The sequence below is a fragment of the Tursiops truncatus genome, chromosome 11, assembly GCF_011762595.2.
Source record: "Tursiops truncatus isolate mTurTru1 chromosome 11, mTurTru1.mat.Y, whole genome shotgun sequence".
Classification (NCBI taxonomy): Eukaryota; Metazoa; Chordata; class Mammalia; order Artiodactyla; family Delphinidae; genus Tursiops; species Tursiops truncatus.
This window is the reverse complement of record NC_047044.1, coordinates 50,843,578-50,865,329: the sequence shown is the minus strand read 5'-3', so window position 1 is coordinate 50,865,329 and position 21,752 is coordinate 50,843,578. Positions and strand designations below refer to the sequence as shown.

The following is a 21,752-nucleotide window of genomic DNA, read 5'->3' as shown; positions in this document are numbered from 1 at the left end:
CATACACCGCAGCCTAACAACAGTTACACTCCGCTTGTATCGCCCTGGTGCCTAGCTAGATGCAGCATCTCAGGCTTTTTGGGTTACCTTATCTGCAGGGAGAAACTTGATCAGTTCCCTAGATTCTTTTCAGAGACTGGCATATTCTTTTGAAAATCTTCAGTAGTGAAGAAACTTTGCTCTTTGAGGTGCCTACTTTTTCTAAGTATGGTCAAATTAACCTTGTAGCAGTCATACGTGGAATCTTCTTTGATTTAAAGTCTACTTATTTACAGTGTGTGGAGTCCACTCTTGCTCCTTTTTTGAAAATTGGGCAAATGGATTCTTACTGTCTACTGTGTACCCACACCTGTGAGCTGTACCTACACATCCATGTCAACATCTGACTTCAAGCTCTTGGCTCCATCCTCTGACTTTGGTCCTGCTTCTTTGGAATTGGCATTCCTACTGTGATCTTTCTATCCTGACTCTGGTACCATCTCTAGGATTTGGCCTTGATCTGCTCTTCTCACTCTGTTCTGGTATATTCTTTAGAACAATCTCTGCCCAGTATGCAGATAGCTTAAAATCTAGCCCACTATACAAATAGTTTAATGTCTGGTTGGGAAGATAAGCCTAACATAATAAAACAACAGACAGTAATTTATAGTGTCATTGAGTAGGTTTCAGGTTGTATAATAGAGTTGTTAAGTGCCATAAACATTCAGAAATAGTGGAGAATAATTATAGAACGCTTCACGGAACATACAGGGCTTCAACAAGGTATTAACAAATGGTTGAGATTTGGAGATGGCAAAATTCCAGTCAGGTGAAAGAGCATGAAGGAAGGAAGAATGTGGTAATGAGCCTGGGCATATTGATGCAACCATAAAAATACTCCTTAGCATACTCCATCTTTTTGATAAATGAGATTGCAAATAGGGGGCTATGGGACAACAAAGGGAACTGGGAAGTGATTTGGGCAGGGAGAGCCTTCTCTCTGGGAGGCCAGTTAAATATTATCTAGATAGAAAAATTTCTAGATAGAAAATAGAAAACTCACTATTTTCTGTCAAAATTTCACCACCAAATTTTGATGGTGGCTGAGGAATGAAGAAGGGATGGAAATTAGAGATAGTAGTAGTCATAGTAGTTAATGACCAAGTAGATGTGGGGAGTACAACAGACGAGTTTTGAAAATCAGTAAATAAAACAATGGTGATGCCATCATCAGAGGCAGGAAAATGTATGTAAGTCAACATTCTGATTTGTTATTTCAATCCAGTTACTTTTGTTTTATAAGAGTTATAAGATAACTCTTTCTGACTCTTTGCAGTTTCCTGTTTAAAATTTTAGTTGTTTCTTCTTCATCTTTTGGCCAAGACCAAATCTATATTTTAAACTGTTTTTTATATATTTCAGGACTATTTTTGTTTACTCCTTCGCTTTCTCTTTGCCAGACTACATAATCCTAGGTACTCATTTCTTTAACCATTTGTATAGGCCATTTTAAAAAAACCTTTTTATTGTATTTGTGATTATCTTCTGAATCTTTTTCATTTATCCACATATCTCTCTGGATGTTAAATTCAGACTTGGTCATAATACTTCATTATAGTTACAGCCTGAGCAATATTGATTTTGAGTAAAGAATAGTACACCAAGTTTCCTAAAGTGTGTATACCTGTTTATTCATAGCGGTATAGTGTTACACTACACTGATGAGCCAGGTTCAGGTCGTCATGTTTCCTGGAAAGCACTTTGAAAGATTTTGGTAACATTTTGTGAAAGTTTCTAGGAAAGTGTTGATGGACTTCCAGGCAACATTCCTCCTCCTCTGAAAGGCAAAGGTTTCTGATAAGAAAGCAGTTTATCAAGGTGGCAGTAAAAGATAAGGCAGGGTTAGTAACCCAAAGTCTGTGAAGTCCTGAAGTTTTAGTATATGCATTTGGATTAATAGTTTTCTGGAGGGGGTCCAGATATTTCATCCATTTTTCATTAATTCCCAATAACCTCAGGAAGTAGATTTTTTTTTATTTCAAATTACAGAATAAGAAAATGAGGCTCAGTGAAGTTATATTACTTGTCAGAGATTTCACAGATAGCAAATTGCAGAGCTGGGATTTGAACCTAGTTTTGTGTGTGTGTGTGTGTGTGTGTGTGTGTGTGTGTGTAAACTAAACTTCAAATTCCATGCTTTTCCCACTTAATACATCCTACTTAGTCAAAATGATTCTGTTCTATCACTTTGCTGTACACCTGAAACTAATACAATATTGTAAATCAACTATAGTTCAAGTGAAATAAAAAGATTCTGTTCTAGGAAAAGTCATAATAGTCAACCCAGAGAGGATTGAGAATTTTCAAAACAGTGTCCATGGAATACTCAGGCATAGGTTTTAGATCAGGAGTTCTTAGCTTGGGGTCTTTGGATTGAATTTAGAGGGTCCATGAATTTGGATGGGAAAAAAATTCCATATTTATTTTCACTAACCACAATTTCTATCAATTATAAATGTAGGTAACAACCCACAGTAGTATTTGTGACTTTATCACCAATAGAAATCATAGATATTTTCATATCATATTAAGTTGTCAACAGATACCTCAAAATAACATTTATACTCATAAATTCTTTAAAATTATGGCAATTACTAGAGCCACGATTAGAGCTTGTTATTTAATGTGTTAATAAAAAGAGACATTTATTACTATATCATAAATTTGGGGCTTTTTTTTTTTCAGTGTTTGGATAACACTATTTATTTCTTCTTTCCATGTATTTCCTCTCATGCATTTAAAAACATTATCCTGAGTGGTCCGTAGGCTTCGCCAGACCTCCAAAAAGCCCATGGAACAAAAAAAGTTTAAGAACTCTTGCTTTGGGTATTATATCATCATTTCATCATTTCCAAAGGTTTTCTTTTTTTAGTGCACTGAGCATGGGACATGAAGCTCAGGATTTCATACATATAATATTAGTTATTGAAAAGAACATTTACAAAAATCATAAATTATCTGGTGAATGTGGACTTTTGGCTTTCAGGGAATGTTTGTAACTTCTTACTATTTTCTTTCTTTTCATCACTAGTTATATTCTGTCGTAGACTCTCAACTTGACAACTCTCTGGGCTGCCTCAGAGAGTTTTGTTGCAGGAAGGGGAACATCTTCCAGGACCTGAGTGTTGGCTCTTGTCTAACACTTGGAAGTGAATTGTCTGAGGCACACACGTGCTGACAAAGCAAGAGACTTTATTGGGAAGGTGCACACAGGCGGAGAGCAGCAGGGTAAGGGAACCCAGGAGGACTGCTCTGCCATGTGGCTCGCAGTCTCAGGTTTTATGGTGATGGGATTAGTTTCTGGGTTGTCCCTGGCCAGTCGTTCTGACTCAGGGTCCTTCCTGGTGGCACACGCATTGCTCAGCCAAGATGGATTCCAGCGAGAAGGATTCTGGGGGTTGGTAGGACATATGGACTGGCTTCTCCTCTCTCCTTTTGACCTTTCCCAAATTATTCTGGTTAGTGGTGGCTTGTTAGTTCCGTGTTCCTTACCAGGACCTCCTGTTGCAAGATAACTCGTGCAAATGGTTACTATGGTTCTGGGCCAGGGTGGGCGGTTTCAGTCAGTGGTTCCCCTAACAGTTTGGTGTAGTATTTAAGAGTAAGGACTTGGAGACAAACTTAGATTCACATGCCAGCTTCACCATTTAATAGGGCATGGTAAAGTGACCTTGTGGAAGATACATAATAATTTTTAAACCTCAGTCTCTCTACCTGTAAAATGGGAATAAATAGGGTTGCTGTGGGGTATATATAAGACAAGAAATGTAAATCACTTAACACAGCATCTGACAAGTAATAGCAATAACATTCATTGAAGATGGTCCTGAATATGGCTTGCTACCCTTATACTCTCCATTCTAGCCTGTCTGAATCTCCTGAGCTAAATAGTGATGGGAATCTTGGGTACATGGAGGATTTCTCTTATTCTTATCCTCTTATTCCCTTAGCAACATCTGGCAGCTCATCTGCGTCTGTACTTACACCATCTGCAGGACTACCAGCTTCTGGGTTACTTTAATAACAAGTCCTGAGCCCAAGTGAGCCAACAAAGAATAATAACAACACATGAAAGGGAATTCAGCACCCAGACAGGATCAATCAAAACAAATAGACACATATCTGATGAAATAGAACTTCTGGAGGAAACAGATGACAACTAAACCAAACAACAATAAAAAACAACTGTGATGACATTTGTTGCCTAATATCTTCATACTTTTTATTTAGGACAGAGTGACTCCCTCCCCAGGTGAATAGTAATTGAGCTAAGCTAATCATAAAATTGAATTCCCCTTGTCAGTGATTGATTTCAGCTTGGACAGGTACCGTTCCTGATCACTTGCATCTCAGGGGAAATCTGATTGGAGGTTCCTGGTAAAAGTTTTCCTCACTGATAAAAAGAGAGACACTGGTTGAAGTGCTCCCATTTTCACCAATGCTATCATATCTGCCTGTGGTGTCTGGAATTGCTGCAGCCATTGTGTGACCGTGAGGGGAAACATCACTGACATTGTAAAGGAGGGTAGAGAGGAAAACACCTTGGCCTTTATGAGGTAGTTGTGCCACTTATTTGACCAACAAGGAACCACCTAAATATAAACTCTTGCCATGAGAATTAATAATTCCCTTATTTTTAAAGCCACTTTTATTTGTGTCATTTCTTTCTTGCAGTTGAAATATCCTATTTGATACAATTGAAGAAGTTCATGTCCGGCCCCTCAAAAAGTGGAGATTTGAATATATCATGATGTACCAACTAAACAGTTCAGTGAAAAGTGAATTGAAAGAAGCCACTGCTGAGACCCAAACTGGAAGAAATATCTAAAAGCACATAGTAAAAACATAAAGAGGTCTCTATCATGAAGGAAAAATTAAGAGACTTGGATGATAGCTCCAGGAGGCTTAACATGTAAATAATGTTTAAAAACAATTTTTTTTTTCTCATTTAAAGAAAGATTCAATTCTGTGAGGGGAAGGAAAATGTCTTTTTCCTCTATTCTTCTAAGTTCTCAGCTGAGACTCCTATAACAAAAGACAGATTAACAAGAGAAAAACAAATTTATTTAATGTGTTTTACGTGACACAGAAGGCTTCACGTTGCCAAAATCTTGGCTGTCTGTGCACCAATGCCAAATAGAAATATGGAGACAGAGTTATGGAGGAAAAAGAAAGAGTGGCTTTATTTCTTTGCCAGGCAAAGAGGGAACACAGTAGGCTGGTGCCTCAAGAACTGCCCCCCTCTGCCCTGCACGGGGGAATAGGGAGAGGTTATATAGTCAGGGGTAGTGGTCAGAGGTATGAGATAAGGATCAAGGCAGCAACAGTCTTGCATCCTTCTTTCTTCTGCACAGTTTCAAAAGGGTGTTGCTGACAAGATTAGGGTGTGTGCAGGTTCTCAGGTGGTCTAGGTCTCCTAATCTTGATGAGCTTCTCTGTCCCTTTAATCTTGCTGGCTCTTCTAATCTTGATAAGATTCTCTTGTCCCTTTAATCTTGCCTCAGGTGGTTTCAAGGCTGCTCCTCCCTTGATTAGCAACTGTTTGAATCTGCCCTTTGGAACTCAGGGAAGGTCACAGAGGCTGCAGTCTTGCCTGCAGAAATGGGGGAACAAGAAGGTCTCCGTGGGCTTCCCTGGTGGCGCAGTGGTTGGGAGTCCGCCTGCCGATGCAGGGGACACGGGTTCGTGCCCCGGTCCGGGAAGATCCCATATGCCGTGGAGCGGCTGGGCCCGTGAGCCATGGCCGCTGAGCCTGCGCATCCAGAGCCTGTGCTCCGCAACGGGAGAGGCCGCAGCAGTGAAAGGCCCACGTACAGCAAAAAAAAAAAAGGCCTCTGTGCCCAGGAGGTCACAGGGGCCCTGCTCGGCATCATTCATAAGGAGACAAAGACCCAGAAAAGCAGTTCAACTTGAATGTTTTCACGCCAGGTTTGATGAAGAGTGGAGAGTCTTGGAAAAATGTGATAGGACAAAAAAAGGATATGAGTCCAGTGTAGTAAATTGGGGGAAACAGCAAGGCCTGTTCATTTTGATTCCTTTCATTCTTTTCCGGGTCTTGGAGATAAAGATATTCCTTTTTTTCTAGGTTTAGGGTGGGCACTTCTCACGTGAAGGTTTTATTCAGACAGGAAGGGGGCAGGGCACAACCTTTAAAAGAATGACATAGCCTTTGAGGACACAACATAAACTGGTTAGAACCAACTACGTCCAAGATGGTGGACAAGTTGACTTCCAGTAGACCTTGAGCCTCTTATACTCTCATTGTAATACATCAGCATCTAAATGACACACCCACAGGCACCATGACCGTTCCGAGGCCAACCATAAAAGGCCAAAAAGTGGGTGTTGACCCAATTCCTGGAAATCCCCACCCCTTCTCCAAAATAGTTGGAATAATCCTCCCACTCATTAGCCTATGAAATTACCCAGCCCATAAAAACCAACCATCCCATATTTCGGGGTCTTTCACCTTCTGAGATGGCCCACACTCTGTGGAGTGCCTTTCTCCCAAAGCCACTCTCTCTTTCTGAGACAGACCTCATTCTGTCTATGGAATGTGTATCTCTCTAAATAAACCTGCTGTCACTTTACTGTGGCTCACTCTTGAATTCCTTCCTGCACGAAGCCAAGAACCCACACTTGTCAGCCTGTCCCAGGGACTCGCCTGAGGCCTGGGACGTGACCATCCTCTTGCACCCCACTTTTCCCTGCAACGTTGTGACCTGCTTCAGGAGAAGGTCATAGCATTTCTCAAATTCCTTCAGCTTAAAATATTCAATACGCCAAGGTGCCACATTTTGAGGCAGCACATCCTGTACTCCATCACCTGCAGATTAGACAGGCTTACCAAATTGCACGTAGGACTAATGAGAAAGCATAGGCACCGAAAGCCTTGCTTGATGCTTCAGGGATAAAGGGAAAATTTTATAAGCTTCCCAATTTACAATAGAAGTGTCAGATTAGCCTTAGATTCCTCAACCCTGGAACCTAGAAGATGGTAGGATAACCTGTTTAGAAGAGGAGGGAAGGCGGAGAGAAGGAAAGTGAAAGTTTTCTAAAGGCTTTATGTCACGTGAGTGGGAGGAAGGGGAAGCAGGAAAGGGAGGCTATAGCATCTCGATAAGGAAAATAATGGGTCTTTGTGGAGGAAATTGTATCTTGTATATAGTATATTGTTGATAGTAGATAATTCTGTTTGTGAACACAGAGAGAGTGACTTAATAAGGGGAAAAAATGGCTAAATAGGAATTTGATCTAAACAGCAGAAACAAGGGGGAAAACACAACAAAAAATAAATAGTAAATGCAAAGAAAGATGAAACTAGATAGTTATGTTACTTGTTAAATCAAATATGCATAGACTGAATTCTCCCCATTAAAAGACAGAGATTATCAGAGTCTGAGTTAAAATCTAGCTACTTGCTACTTAGAAAAACAAAGTGTAAAGAAAGCTTGACAGGGAATTCCCTGGCGGTCCAGTGGTTAGGACTTGGCGCTTTCGTTGCTGGGCTTGGGTTCAGTCCCTGGCCTGGGAACTAAGATCCTTCAAGCCGCATGGGGCGGCCAAAAAAAGAAAAGCTTGACCATAAAAAGATTGTCAAGAAGATACTAGATCAAAGCAAACAAAAAGGAAAGTAGAGATGGCCATATTACTATCAAAGTAAGAATTTAAACTAAAAATCACAAAAGGATAAAGAGGCAAATTATATGATAATAAAAGAGTATAGGGCAACCGTAAACCTGTAGGTATAAAATAACGTAGCTAAATATATAAACAAGAATCTTAGAAATGAAAGAAAACAATTTAAAAATACAGAGTTATAGTGGATAACTTCACTATGTCTCTTTCAGATTGAGACATGTGAGTAGTCAAAACTAAGTAAGGAGATAGATTAACCAAATAATGCAATCAATAAACTATTTAGTAGATATGTAAAGTATCTTTTAAATTTTAAAAATCCCTCAAATAAAAAATATAATTTTGTATTTTCATGGAACATTAAATAGATCATTTACTTGACCATAAAGAAAATATTAATAAATTTTAGAAAGCAGTGACTTTTACGGCCATATGTTTAAGATAATCCAGTGAAATTAGAAATAAATATCTAACTCTATGTGATACCATGAACATTATACTTAGGGGAAAATTTATAACCTTGAATGCCTTCATTATTAAAGGAAAAAAAGATGAAAAATAAAGGAATTTTATAAAAGGAACAATAAAAATCCTAGGAAGACAGAACAAAGATAAAAGCTGAAATTAATGCAATAGAAAAAATTAAACAATTATAGAAAAAATAAACAAATTCAAAGTTCATTTTTTTGAAAGACAAAAAAATAAGGTTAGTTTATAATCTATAATGAACCTGTTTAAGGAAAAAAAGCCCAAGCAGTAATGTTTATGAAAAAGAAAACCTTAAGTGATACTTGCCTTTCCTGATATAAGAACATGCTCTAAAGCCACCATAATAAAATTATATTTGCATATAAATAGACAAGTACATCAGTGGAACAGACTTGAGAATCTATAAATAGATATCAGTTAAACATGGTATTTCAACTTAGTCAAGAATGGACAATTTAAAAATTGTTGATGGCCCAGTTGCTCTTCTATTTGGAAGAAAATAAAATTGAAATATTATCCCATATTCTGAAAGAAATTACAGACTGATTAAGATATAAATACAAAACAAAAAAATAATCCTACAGGAAGTATAGGATGCCATGTGTATAGTCTAGAGGCAGAGAGCTCTTGTTAACCAAGGCCAGGATCCCAGAAAGTGCAAAAGAAAGGATTAGACATATTTGACTGACAAAATCATAAACAAAGTCAATACAGAAGCAATAGATATGGAAGAATAATTACGATGCAAAGGCCTGAATTAATATCTGCAATATACAAAGAACTGTTACCAATTGTGAAGAAAAACACCAGCAACAAATAACCCCATAGAAAAAAAGGGCAAAAAATATGAAGATACAAGTCCCAGAAAAGCAGATAGCCAACAAACATTAAGAGCTGTCTATCTTGCAGATAGTCAGTGAAATACAAATTTTGCTTAAATGAGCTACTGGCAATAATTTATTGGAAATTTTTAAAAGCTGCAACACCTGTTGTTGATGGAGGTTTTGGAGAAGAGAGTATTCAACTGTCTTTATTATGGAAAGCCATCTAGAACTACCTTCTAAACACAAAAATACATTTACCCTTTGACCTAGCAGTCTTATCCCTAAGAATCTATCCCATTAGAAGAAAAAGTCTACCAGATGTAGTAGCATATGTGCAAGGTTGTTATTGCGGTATATTTCATAGAGGAAAAACAATTGGAAACAAAGTCATTCTTGTCATTTGGCAGATGGTTGCCAAGTGGAATATTATGCAGCTGCTAGAACACTTATGTTTATGTGTATGTAGATACTTATGATTTTGTAAGGCTATAAGAACATGGACAAAAATGTAGAAGAACCCTTACTAGATTGTTAATGTAGGTTTCCTTGTAGGATGAGGAAGGAGGCCAAGAAAATAGGGGAAAAAAGGTTGCGCTCAAAGTATGTAGGGTATATTCACATTTATGCATTTGTATACGGTTAATGAATATGTGTATGATATATTTAAAAGTAATAGGAGCTAAGCAACAAGGCATTAAAAGAGTAATAACATTAAGATATCTTGGAGGCCAGAAACCCAGAGCAATACCTGGAACTGAGCAAAGAGTTGAGATTGAGAGGTAAAAATTATTTGTGTCAAGAGCCATTACAAATAAAAATGCACAAAAATAAGAACTATTAATTATCAGAGAGCTATTATACTGGCTCTTGATTTACACCTCAAGTCAAAGTAGATGAATTTTTAAAATCTTTTGTGTAGCACCAGACCTTGGTGAAATTTCCCAAGGGAGTTTTCTAATACGGGAAGTATAGTTCAAATTTATTTTTACCTAGCCTTTAAAACCATGATTTTGGCGGTTATTTAATAATACATGGTTTAGACTTTAATAGTACATGGTTGAGTGCTTTATGTGTAAGGATGCTTACTACACCTTCTAAAATATTTTATGTTACCCAAATGGGCAAAAAATCAAAGAAATTATGTAGGTACTCTGGTATAGTGACATAAGAAATAATAAACGCTTGAGAGGTGATCTTTGTCAAAAATGTCTGAAATATATACATTGATTTATTGTGATATCGTTTTCACAATTTCTGTTAATACTTTCTTCATCTTCAATTTGGTTCACTTATTCAACAAATATTTACGTAATGCCTGCTCCGTACTAGGTAGCCAACTCTTGCACCTGCACCTTGCATCATTTACGACTGGGTTAGTGAGGTAGGACTTAAATATCACTGCACAACTGGCAGAATGATACATCACCCTATAGCTCATGCAATATATACTATGGATGTACTTGGATCTTTATGGAATTTTACTCATTTGTTTTTTGGTCATGATGGTCCTGTGCCAAATTAAAATATGTGTGCGGCACCATATCCTCTTCAGTCGAATTCATTTATCTGAAGTTCAGCTTTCTTCATGTGATGACATCTAACTTTTTAATGCCTTAAGCCCGTCAGTGGTCAGAATCAAAGCCACTGAAGCTTTCGAGTTGCAAGGCCACTTGTACCCATAGCTCTTGCTTGATACAGGACCTTGGCTCCATGGACTGTATTAGTTTCAGCTTTCTGAGGTACTCAAAGTGCTGTTGATGTGAGGGATGTTAGGTGGGTTACCTTCATAGAGGTCCCTAGAATGTAGGTAGCAGTTTGGAATGGGGAGAAAACTGTCAGCCAGGTGCCAAAATCTTCAGTAAACATTAGTAAGTGACCTAGAGATTCTATAACTAAATCTATAATAAAGATTTTTGTAACTGTGTATTTTAAAACCAAAGCAATATTTTTAAATTCCAGATTTCCAGAGTAACAAGAATATATATAGAAGGTTCATTCAAAGCATGCCAGGCATCCTTCCAGGAGCTTTGAATGCACTGGGCACAAAACAGTTATCTCCACCCACAGGGAGCTTACATTTTAGTTGGCGGAATACAGACAAGAAACAAATAAGCCCAAAAAACATTATAAACAGTCAGTTATAGCATATTGGAGCATAATTAAATATATGAAAAGGAAGAGCTAAGTAATGGGGATTGGGTGTTGGCAAAATATTTCCTTAAAGGATTTTTTTTTTGAATTTTTGAATTGTATTTTATTATTTTATACAGCAGGTTCTTATTAGTTATCTGTTTTATACATATTAGTGTATATATGTCAATCCCAATCTCCCAATTCATCACACTACCACCACCCCCATCCCTCGCCGCTTTCCCTCCTTGGTGTCCATATGTTTGTTCTCTACATCTGTGTCTCTATTTCTGCCCTGCAAGCCGGTTCCTTAAAGGATTTTTAAAAGAATGAATAGTTATCAGAGTATGCCTTGATTTGATGTAGTTTGCTTCATGTCTTTCTGATGTAGTTTATTTTAAAATTTTAATATATTAGGGAATGTACAGTGTTTGATAAGTTGCTTCAATTTTGCCATGTGTCTGCTACAAAGGGAAAAACATCTTTTGTCATGTAAACAACTCTAAGTAATCATTTTGTTCTAGATTATTTGTGCTTGATAGCTTTCTTGAGCAATCCGTTTCAAAATACTTTTTCAAGATGGGTTGTCAGAAATTTAAATTGTAGTAGGTGAACTAAGTTTTGACATGTCATAAAAAGGTGATGCAGTAAAGGATCATAGATTTATGAAAACAAGGAAATATTTTATTTCATATTGTGGTTACTAAAAGTTTATAATAGAATAAAGATCTACAGCCTATTCAGAAGTTTAGAGAGAGTTTAGTTAGAGAAAAATATCAGGAGAAAATTTAGAAAAAAAAAAAGAATTTCAAGACTTAACTCCCTCTTAGAAATAATCTTCCATTTTTATCAGGCACATATATATTTGAGAGGAAATATTCTGAAATTTTTGATAGGTGCCCAACTAAAGACTGTGAGTGATAGTTTGACAGTCCCAAAAGATGCTATGTAGTGAATAGACCCAATTCAGGACTGCAGTTGAATGGAACATGATGTCACTTTTAGTCTGGATTGCATGTCACTGAGAATAAAATCTGTATTTCTTTGAATTTCCCCATTCTGTATCCCTCCTGGAATTCTTAAGGTCAGTTAAGCACAGTAAATAATCTTCACTCAGCAAGCAACCCAAATCACTATCTTCCTGTTTGACGCAGCCAGTAAATTCTAAGCAGACTCTAAACTCTTTGTGAGGCTTCCTAATGGATGCCTCACTGGACTGAAGAGCTTTTGGAAGCAAAATAAAATAATTATCTAAAGTTGAATGTTTTTGGATCAAGGTTACCAGGTCAACACTAAGTTTAAAACCAGTTTGAGAGACATTCTTTAATGGCACTTAGAAATTATGGCTAAAGGTCAGGCTGCTACATGTGATATTGTTCAGATCCTTTGATGCTAAAGGTCTACAACTGACTTATGTGTAAGATATATTTTTAAAAATATTAACTGTGATTTAAAGTAGCAAGAGACTGTTCAGGCCAGGGAAAATAAAGTCCCTCTCCCCGGTTTTTTGGTTGAAGCAGTTTGAGTTCAGTAATTTTATTGAACCTGAAAAAAATTAACAGCTGCCTCCACAAAGGGAAACAGGGAAGCTTTCCTCTGTCAATTCCTGCTTAGGAGTTTATGAGATATTTTGAGACTGTAAGAAAACTGTGGATGAAATCCACACCAATTAGAGATCTTGTGTGTTTGGAACCATTTAAAAATGCTGTGCAGGGCTCAAAGGAATTAGTAAAGCCTGCTGCAGTGCAGCTACATTATTAATCTCCAAAGAGAATAGATACCAGATGTTCACACTGCCCAAAGGACACCTCAGTGTTCTTGACAGTTTTTAGTCATGTTGTCCTTTCACAAATGCAAATGCCTGAAATCCTTATGGGTGACAAGGCTATGTGGCTTCTACTTATGAAATTATTAACAATCAGTTTGAATAACTGTGTTATTTTTGATAGGCAGGAAAATAATCATATTATATTAAATTTGATATTTGTAAAAAATTGCCTAAAGCAAAATAGTAGAAATTCTTCATCTACTTTTTTTTTTTTTTTGATCAGCCTAGTGATAGGCAGGTCCAAACTAAGTGATCATCTTTTAATTCAGTCCAATTTTGTTGTTAAATAATGAATTATGTTATGATATTTTCTTTTATTAATTCATTCAACAAATATTTCCATGAGCTAGGTGTTGAGGATATAATAGTAAAGAAAGCAATCATGGTCACATGGAACTTAGTAAAAGAAGCAGACATTAATCAAAAACTACCCACATAAATAAATAATCACAAACCATGATACATGCTTTGAAGAAAAAGTACTGGGTGCTGTGAACATGTTTGACAGTAGAACCTGACCTAGAATTAAAGCTCTGGATTCATTTATTCATCCATGTTTAGTGAGCACCTACTTTGTGCCAAAAAGCAGGCCAGATGGCCATGGTCATTCAAAACTTAAACTCATCACTTTCCGTTTGGTAGACCAAAAGATATTAGGAACAAAACAACAACAAACAACTTAAAAGTAAACTAAAGATAAAAAAGATTCTAGGGATGGAATCTTATTTTAGTCTTCTGGTCTTTCTTCAAATATAGCTTCTATACGGTAAGCTAAGGAGCATTTGAGTAATGCTTAAGATTTTTTAGCATGTCTAAGTATTTTTCATATCACGCATTTTATTGCAAAAACTCCATTAGAAAAGTAATAGTATAACATTTTAAACACTTTAGAAAACAGAAAGGTGGGATCGGTAGGAGGGATCCCCCGCAGAACCCAAATATTTTAACATAAACATCATTATGCTGTCCACCAGCCATCAACCTGGCTTACCTTCCTTCCCTGCCAGGCTTTGTAAAGAGCAACTCTTTGTTCACTCTCTCCACTTCACATATGCGCTTCAACCCAACAGAGTTCCGCTTCTGTCATCATCACATTGAAAAGGCTCTTCCTAAAGTTCCTCAGACCTCCTAATGGTTGAATTCAGCAATCTCTTCTCAGATTTTACTTGACTTGTTCTTTCCGTAGATTATGTCACTGCTGTCTGCCTGCCAAACTTAAAGAGTTTTCTCTCTATTATCTGACCCTGTCCTGGTTCCCTTGTCCTCTTCCTATTTCTTGGAACGCCCTCTTCTATTTTCCTTTGCCGACTCATTCTTCCGCTCACCTTTTAAATGCCCATCTGATTCTCCACTGCCTTCTACCGATGCTCGTCCATAACCCTACTGCCTTCTGTGTCCTGCTGACTTTCACATCTGTATCTCTAGCCAGGGTGTCACTTCTGAGCCCACATAGCTCTCTGCCTCCTAGATAGTTCCACACTAGACTGATTTTGTTATTTTCTCTGAAAACACGTATGACGAGCATGATCCAGCTGGTCATACAAGCTGGACACCTAGTCATAGTCTCACCCTGCCCTTCCCCTTTGCTCCCCCACAGGTACCACAGTCACCACAACCTGAATTATGCTCTCTTAATCTCTCTACAGTCTTTCCCCTGCTCCCAATCCCACTGCAATCGTCTTCATTTACAGCTTTGAAACTTCTGTTCCTGTACATAGGCTTCATCTGATAGACCTGCTTTCATCCGCCCTCTTATCCCTCACCCTCCAGCCTGCTTCCAGAGCCATCTTCCTAAAACACAAATCTGATCATGTTACTAGTCTGCTTAAAAGCCTTTAGGTGATTCCCCCATCATCATGCCATTCAAAATATCCCTGGCAACAGTGCCACTGCCATTTAGAGCTACTGGGTTACTTGACAACAAGATAGAAAAGCAAGGTGACTAGTAACCAAAATAAAATCAATGCTTGACTAGTACATTGTGCTTAAATTTTATTAGCATTTATTATCTTTTTTTTTTTTTTGCGGTACGCGGGCCTCTCACTGTTGGGCCCTCTCCCGTTGCGGAGCACAGGCTCCGGACGCGCAGGCTCAGCGGTCATGGCTCACGGGCCCAGCCGCTCCGCGGCACGTGGGATCTTCCCGGACCAGGGCACGAACCCGTGTCCCCTGCATCGGCAGGCAGACTCTCAACCACTGCGCCACCAGGGAAGCCCAGCATTTATTATCTTCATGGATTTTTAGGGTCCATAGATTTATGCTAATTTTTATATAGATTCTAAACTCCTTGCCTTAACTATCATTTTTATTTGAGGTACTGCTTTTTAAAGCTGAATGAAGCACAGGGAGAATGTTTGACAAAACCAATGGTTTTATTTTTGTCATAAATAGGGAAATGTTTGATTTTAGGCAGCCTGAGATTCTAATAATTGGACCATTGGAGAAGGAGATATAATCCCAGCACTCTTTAGCTCTGCAGTAAACAACATATATATAGCCATAATAATATAAAGGCTGTTTACTAGTTTTCAACTCTGAGAATCAATCTCTAGAAAAGCATAGAAGACTTAATTAAGATTAGGCATTGGAATGGTGGGAAAGAGTAGGTGGAGGGAGGATCAGGGCACTAAGGAGAGTCAAACGATATTAAGTTATAGGATAGTATGCATTCGTTCAATCATTAGACAGTTCTTTACAACATCTCTTATGTCAAAGGCACTATTTTATTTTATTTTATTTATTTTATTTTTTTACATCTTTATTGAAGTATAATTGCTTTACAATGGTGTGTTAGTTTCTGCTTTATAACAAAGTGAATCAGTTATACATATACATATGTTCCCATATCTCTTCCCTCTTCTGACTCCCTCCCACCCTCCCTATCCCAGCCCTCTAAGGTGGTCACAAAGCACCGAGCTGATCTCCCTGTGCTATGTGGCCGCTTCCCACTAGCTATCTATTTTACATTTGGTAGTGTGTATATGTCCATGCCACTCTCTCGCTTTGTCACAGCTTACCCTTCCCCCTCCCCATATCCTCAAGTCCATTCTCTAGTAGGTCTGTGTCTTTATTCCTGTCTTACCCCTAGGTTCTTTATGACTTTTTTTTCCTTAAATTCCATATATATGTGTTAGCATACGGTATTTGTCTTTCTCTTTCTGACTTACTTCACTCTGTATGACAGACTTCATACAGGTCCATCCACCTCTTTACAAATAGCTCAATTTTGTTTCTTTTTATGGCTGAGTAATATTCCATTGTATATATGTGCCACATCTTCTTCATCCATTCATCTGATGATGGCCACTTAGGTTGTCTCCATCTCCTGGCTATTGTAAATAGAGCTGCAATGAACATTTTGGTACATGACTCTTTTTGAATTATGGTTTTCTCAGGGTATATGCCCAGTAGTGGGATTACTGAGTCATATGGTAGTTCTATTTGTAGTTTATTGTATATTCTTACCTCCTTTATCAAAAATAAGGTAGCCATTTGTGCGTGGGTTTATCTCTGGGCTTTCTATCCTGTTCCATTGACCTATATTTCTGTTTCTGTGCCAGTCCCATACTGTCTTGATTACTGTAGCTTTGTAGTATAGTCTGAAGTCAGGGAGCCTGATTCCTCCAGCTCCATTTTTCGTTCTCAAGATTGCTTTGGCTATTCGGGGTCTTTTGTGTTTCCATACAAATTGTGAAATTTTTTGTTCTAGTTCTGTGAAAAATGCCAGTGGTAGTTTGATAGGGATTGCATTGAATCTGTAGATTGCTTTGGGTAGTAGAGTCATTTTCACAAGGTTGATTCTTCCAATCCAAGAACATGGTATATCTCTCCTTCTATTTGTATCATCTTTAATTTCTTTCATCAGTGTCTTATAGTTTTCTGCATACAGGTCTTTTGTCTCCTTAGGTAGGTTTATACTTAGATATTTTATTCTTTTTGTTGCAATGGTAAATGGGAGTGTTTTCTTGATTTCACTTTCAGATTTTTCATCATTAGTGTATAGGAATGCCAGAGATTTCTGTGCATTAATTTTGTATCCTGCTACTTTACCAAATTCATTGATTAGCTCTAGTAGTTTTCTGGTAGCATCTTTAGGATTCTCTATGTATAGTATCATGTCATCTGCAAACAGTGACAGCTTTACTTCTTCTTTTATGATTTGGATTCCTTTTATTTCCTTTTCTTCTCTTATTGCTGTGGCTAAAACTTCCAAAACTATGTTGAATAGTAGTGGTGAGAGTTGGCAACCTTGTCTTGTTCCTGATCTTAGTGGAAATGCTTTCAGTTTTTCACCATTGAGGACGATGTTGGCTGTGGGTCTGTCATATATGGCCTTTATTATGTTGAGGAAAGGTCCCTCTATGTCTACTTTCTGCAGGGTTTTTATCATAAATGGGTGTTGAATTTGTCAAAAGCTTTCTCTGCATCTATTGAGATGATCATATGGTTTTTCTCCTTCAGTTTGTTAATATGGTGTATCACATTGATTGATTTGCGTATATTGAAGAATCCTTGCATTCCTGGAATAAACCCCACTTGATCATGGTGTATGATCCTTTTAATGTGCTGTTGGATTCTGTTTGCTAGTATTTTGTTGAGGATTTTTGCATCTATATTCATCAGTGATATTGGCCTGTACTTTTCTTTCTTTGTGACATCCTTGTCTGGTTTTGGTATCAAGGTAATGGTGGCCATGTAGAATGAGTTTGGGAGTGTTCCTCCCTCTGCTATATTTTGGAAGAGTTTGAGAAGGATAGGTGTTAGCTTTTCTCTAAGTGTTTGATAGAATTCGCCTGTGAAGCCATCTGGTCCTGGGCTTTTTTTTGTTGGAAGATTTTTAATCACAGTTTCAATTTCAGTGCTTGTGATTGGTCTGTTCATATTTTCTATTTGTTCCTGATTCAGTCTTGGCAGGTTGTGCATTTCTAAGAATTTGTCCATTTCTTCCAGGTTGTCCATTTTATTGGCATAGAGCTGCTTGTAGTAATCTCTCATGATCTTTTGTATTTCTGCAGTGTCAGTTGTTACTTCTCCTTTTTCATTTCTAATTGTATTGATTTGAGTCTTCTCCCTTTTTTTCTTGATGAGTCTGGCTAATGGTTTATCAATTTTGTTCATCTTCTCAAAGAACCAGCTTTTAGTTTTATTGATCTTTGCTGTTGTTTCCTTCATTTCTTTTTCATTTATTTCTGATCTGATTTTTATGATTTCTTTTCTTCTGCTAACTTTGGGGTTTTTTTGTTCTTCTTTCTCTAATTGCTTGAGGTGCAAGGTTAGGTTGTTTATTCGAGATTTTCCTGTTTCTTAAGGTGGGCTTGTATTGCTATAAACTTCCCTCTTATAACTGCTTTTGCTGCATCCCATAGGTTTTGGGCCGTCGTGTCTCCATTGTCATTTGTTTCTAGGAATTTTGTTATTTCCTCTTTGATTTCTTCAGTGATCACTTCGTTATTCAGTAGTGTATTGTTTAGCCTCCATGTGTTTGTATTTTTTACAGATCTTTTCCTGTAATTGATATCTAGGCTCATAGCATTGTGGTCGGAAAAGATACTTGATGCAATTTCAATTTCCTTAAATTTACCAAGGCTTGATTTGTGACCCAAGATATGATCTATCCTGGAGAATGTTCCATGAGCACTTGAGAAAAATGTGTATTCTGTTGTTTTTGGATGGAATGTCCTATAAATATCAATTAAGTCCATCTTGTTTAGTGTATCATTTAAAGCTTGTGTTTCCTTATTTATTTTCATTTTGGATGATCTGTCCATTGGTGAAAGTGGGGTGTTAAAGTCCCCTACTATGAATGTGTTACTGTCGATTTCCCCTTTTATGGCTGTTAGTACTTGCCTTATGTATTGAGGTGCTCCTATGTTGGGTACATAAATACTTACAATTGTTATATCTTCTTCTTGGATCGATCCCTTGATCATTATGTAGTGTCCTTCTTTGTCTCTTCTAATAGTCTTTATTTCAAAGTCTATTTTGTCTGATATGAGAATTGCTACTCCAGCTTTCTTTTCATTTGCATTTGTATGGAATATCTTTTTCCATCCCCTTACTTTCAGTCTGTATGTGTCTCTAGGTCTGAAGTGGGTCTCTTGTAGAAAGCATATATAAGGGTCTTGTTTTTGTATCCATTCAGGCAATCTGTGTCTTTTGGTGGGAGCATTTAGTCCATTTACATTTAAGGTAATTATCGATATGTATGTTCCTATTCCCATTTTCTTAATTGTTTGGGGTTTGTTATTGTAGGTCTTTTCCTTCTCTTGTGTTTCTTGCCTAAAGAAGTTCCTTTAGCATTTACTGTAAAGCTGGTTTGGTGGTGCTGAACTCTCTCAGCTTTTGCTTGTCTGTAAAGGTTTTAATTTATCCATCAAATCTGAATGAGATCCTTGCTGGGTAGAGTAATCTTGGTTGCAGGTTTTTCTCCTTCATCACTTTAAATATGTCCTGCCAGTCCCTTCTGGCTTGCAGAGTTTCTGCTGAAAGATCAGCTCTTAACCTTATGGGGATTCCCTTGTGTGTTATTTGTTGTTTTTCCCTTGCTGCTTTTAATATGTTTTCTTTGTATTTAATTTTTGACAGTTTGATTAATATGTGTCTTGGCGTGTTTCTCCTTGAATTTGTCCTGTATGGGACTCTCTGTGCTTCCTGGACTTGATTAACTATTTCCTTTCCCATATTAGGGAAGTTTTCAACTATAATCTCTTCAAATATTTTCTCAGTCCCTTTCTTTTTCTCTTCTTCTTCTGGAACCCCTATAATTCGAATGTTGGTGCGTTTAATGTTGTCCCAGAGGTCTCTGAGACTGTCCTCAGTTCTTTTCATTCTTTTTTCTTTATTCTGCTCTGCAGTAGTTATTTCCACTATTTTATCTTCCAGGTCACTTATCCGTTCTTCTGCCTCAGTTATGCTGCTATTGATCCCATCTAGAGTACTTTTAATTTCATTTATTGTGTTGTTCATCATTGTTTGTTTCATCTTTAGTTCTTCTAGGTCCTTGTTAAATGTTTCTTGCATTTTGTCTATTCTATTTCCAAGATTTTGGATCATCTTTACTATCATTTTTCTGAATTCTTTTTCAGGTAGACTGCCTATTTCCTCTTCATTTGTTAGGTCTGGTGGGTTTTTATCTTGCTCCTTCATCTGCTGTGTCTTTCTCTGTCTTCTCATTTTGCTTATCTTACTGTGTTTGGGGTCTTCTTTTCACAGGCTGCAGGTTCGTAGTTCCCGTTGTTTTTGGTGTCTGTCCCCAGTGCCTAAGGTTGGTTCAGTGGGTTGTGTAGGCTTCCTGGTTGAGGGGACTAGTTCCTGTGTTCCGGTGGATGAGGCTGGATCTTGTCTTTCTGGTGGGCAGGTCCACGTCTGGTTGTGTGTTTTGGGGTGTCTGTGGACTTATTATGATTTTGGGCAGCCTCTCTGCTAATGGGTGGGGTTGTGTTCCTTTCTGGCTAGTTGTTTGGCATAGGGTGTTCAGCACTGTAGCTTGCTGGTCGTTGAGTGAAGCTGGGTGCTGGTGGTGAGATGGAGATCTCTGGGAGATTTTTGCCGTTTGATATTATGTGGAGCTGGGAGGTCCAGTGTCCTGAAGTTGGCTCTCCCACCTCAGAGGCACAGCACTGACTCCTGGCTGCAGCACCAAGAGCCTTTCATCCACACGGCTCAGAATAAAAGGGAGAAAAAGTAAAAAGAAAGAAAGAAAGAAAGAAAGAAAGGAAGGAAGGAAGGAAGGAAGGAAGGAAGGAAGGAAGGAAGGAAGAGAGAGAGAGAGAGGGAGAGAGAAAGAAAGAATGGAGGGAGGGAGGGAGGGAGGGAAGGAGGAAGGAAGGAAGAAGGGAAGGAAGGAAGGAAAGAAAGAAAGAGAAGATAAAATAAAATAAAGTAAGATAAAATAAAATAAAGTTATTAAAATAAAAAATAATTATTAAGAAAAAAAATTTTTTTAAAGAAAGAAAACAAAACAAAGAAAATGGACGGATAGAACCCTAGGACAAATGGTGGAAGCAAAGCTATACAGACAAAATCTCACACAGAAGCATACACATGCACACTCACAAAAAAGAGGAAAAGGGGAAAAAATAATAAATCTTGCTCTCAAAGTCCACCTCCTCAATTTGGGATGATTCGTTGTCTATTCAGGTATTCCACAGATGCAGGGTACATCAAGTTGATTGTGGAGCTTTAATCCGCTGCTTCTGAGGCTGCTGGGAGAGATTTCCCTTTCTCTTCTTTGTTCTCACAGCTCCCAGGGCCCAGCTTTGGATTTGGCCCCACCTCTGTGTGTAGGTCGCCGGAGGGCGTCAGTACAGATATTTTTCACTCCACATATCTGAGATTCACTTGGTACATTAATTCATTAATGGCTCCTCCTGCTGGTGTTGGGGGGTCTCCTGCAGAGATGGGGGGTGGCTGTGGCTCACGGTGGGGACAAGGACACTGGCAGCAGAAGTTCTGGGAAGTGCTCCTTGGAGTGAGCCCTCCAAGAGTCTATCGTTAGCCCCCCGAAGGCACTATTTTAAATGATTGGCAATACAGTGATGAACAAAACAAACTCCCTGCTCTTACTGAATTTACATTCTAGTTCAAGAGGCAGATGTTACCAAGCAAGGTTTTAAAAGAATATTACTATTCAAAAATTGGAAAGGGGAAGGGCAGGGAGACAGTGTAAGTATAAATCTTCATCATTCACAAGAAAGAATCATTTTATAGTTTATAAACAGCACTATCCAATGGTGGAAATGTTTTATATCTGGGGAAAATAATGGTGGAAATATTCTACATCTGTTATCTGTGTTGTCCAATAT

General features: G+C 38.0%; 1 protein-coding gene across 5 annotated transcripts in view; it reads left to right on the top strand.

The window, feature by feature from the left end:
- The window catches only part of MSRB3 (methionine sulfoxide reductase B3), a 164,575-nt gene that overhangs the window by 124,207 nt on the left and 18,616 nt on the right, over positions 1 to 21,752 (top strand). For 2 of the 5 annotated variants that reach the window (XR_012324298.1, XR_004528896.2), the window contains one exon: positions 4,714 to 4,951. The exons of the other annotated variants lie outside the window; for them this stretch is intronic. The gene's annotated coding sequence lies outside the window, so the exon portion shown is untranslated. The remainder of the gene's footprint in view (positions 1 to 4,713; positions 4,952 to 21,752) is intronic. 5 annotated transcript variants of the gene reach the window in all.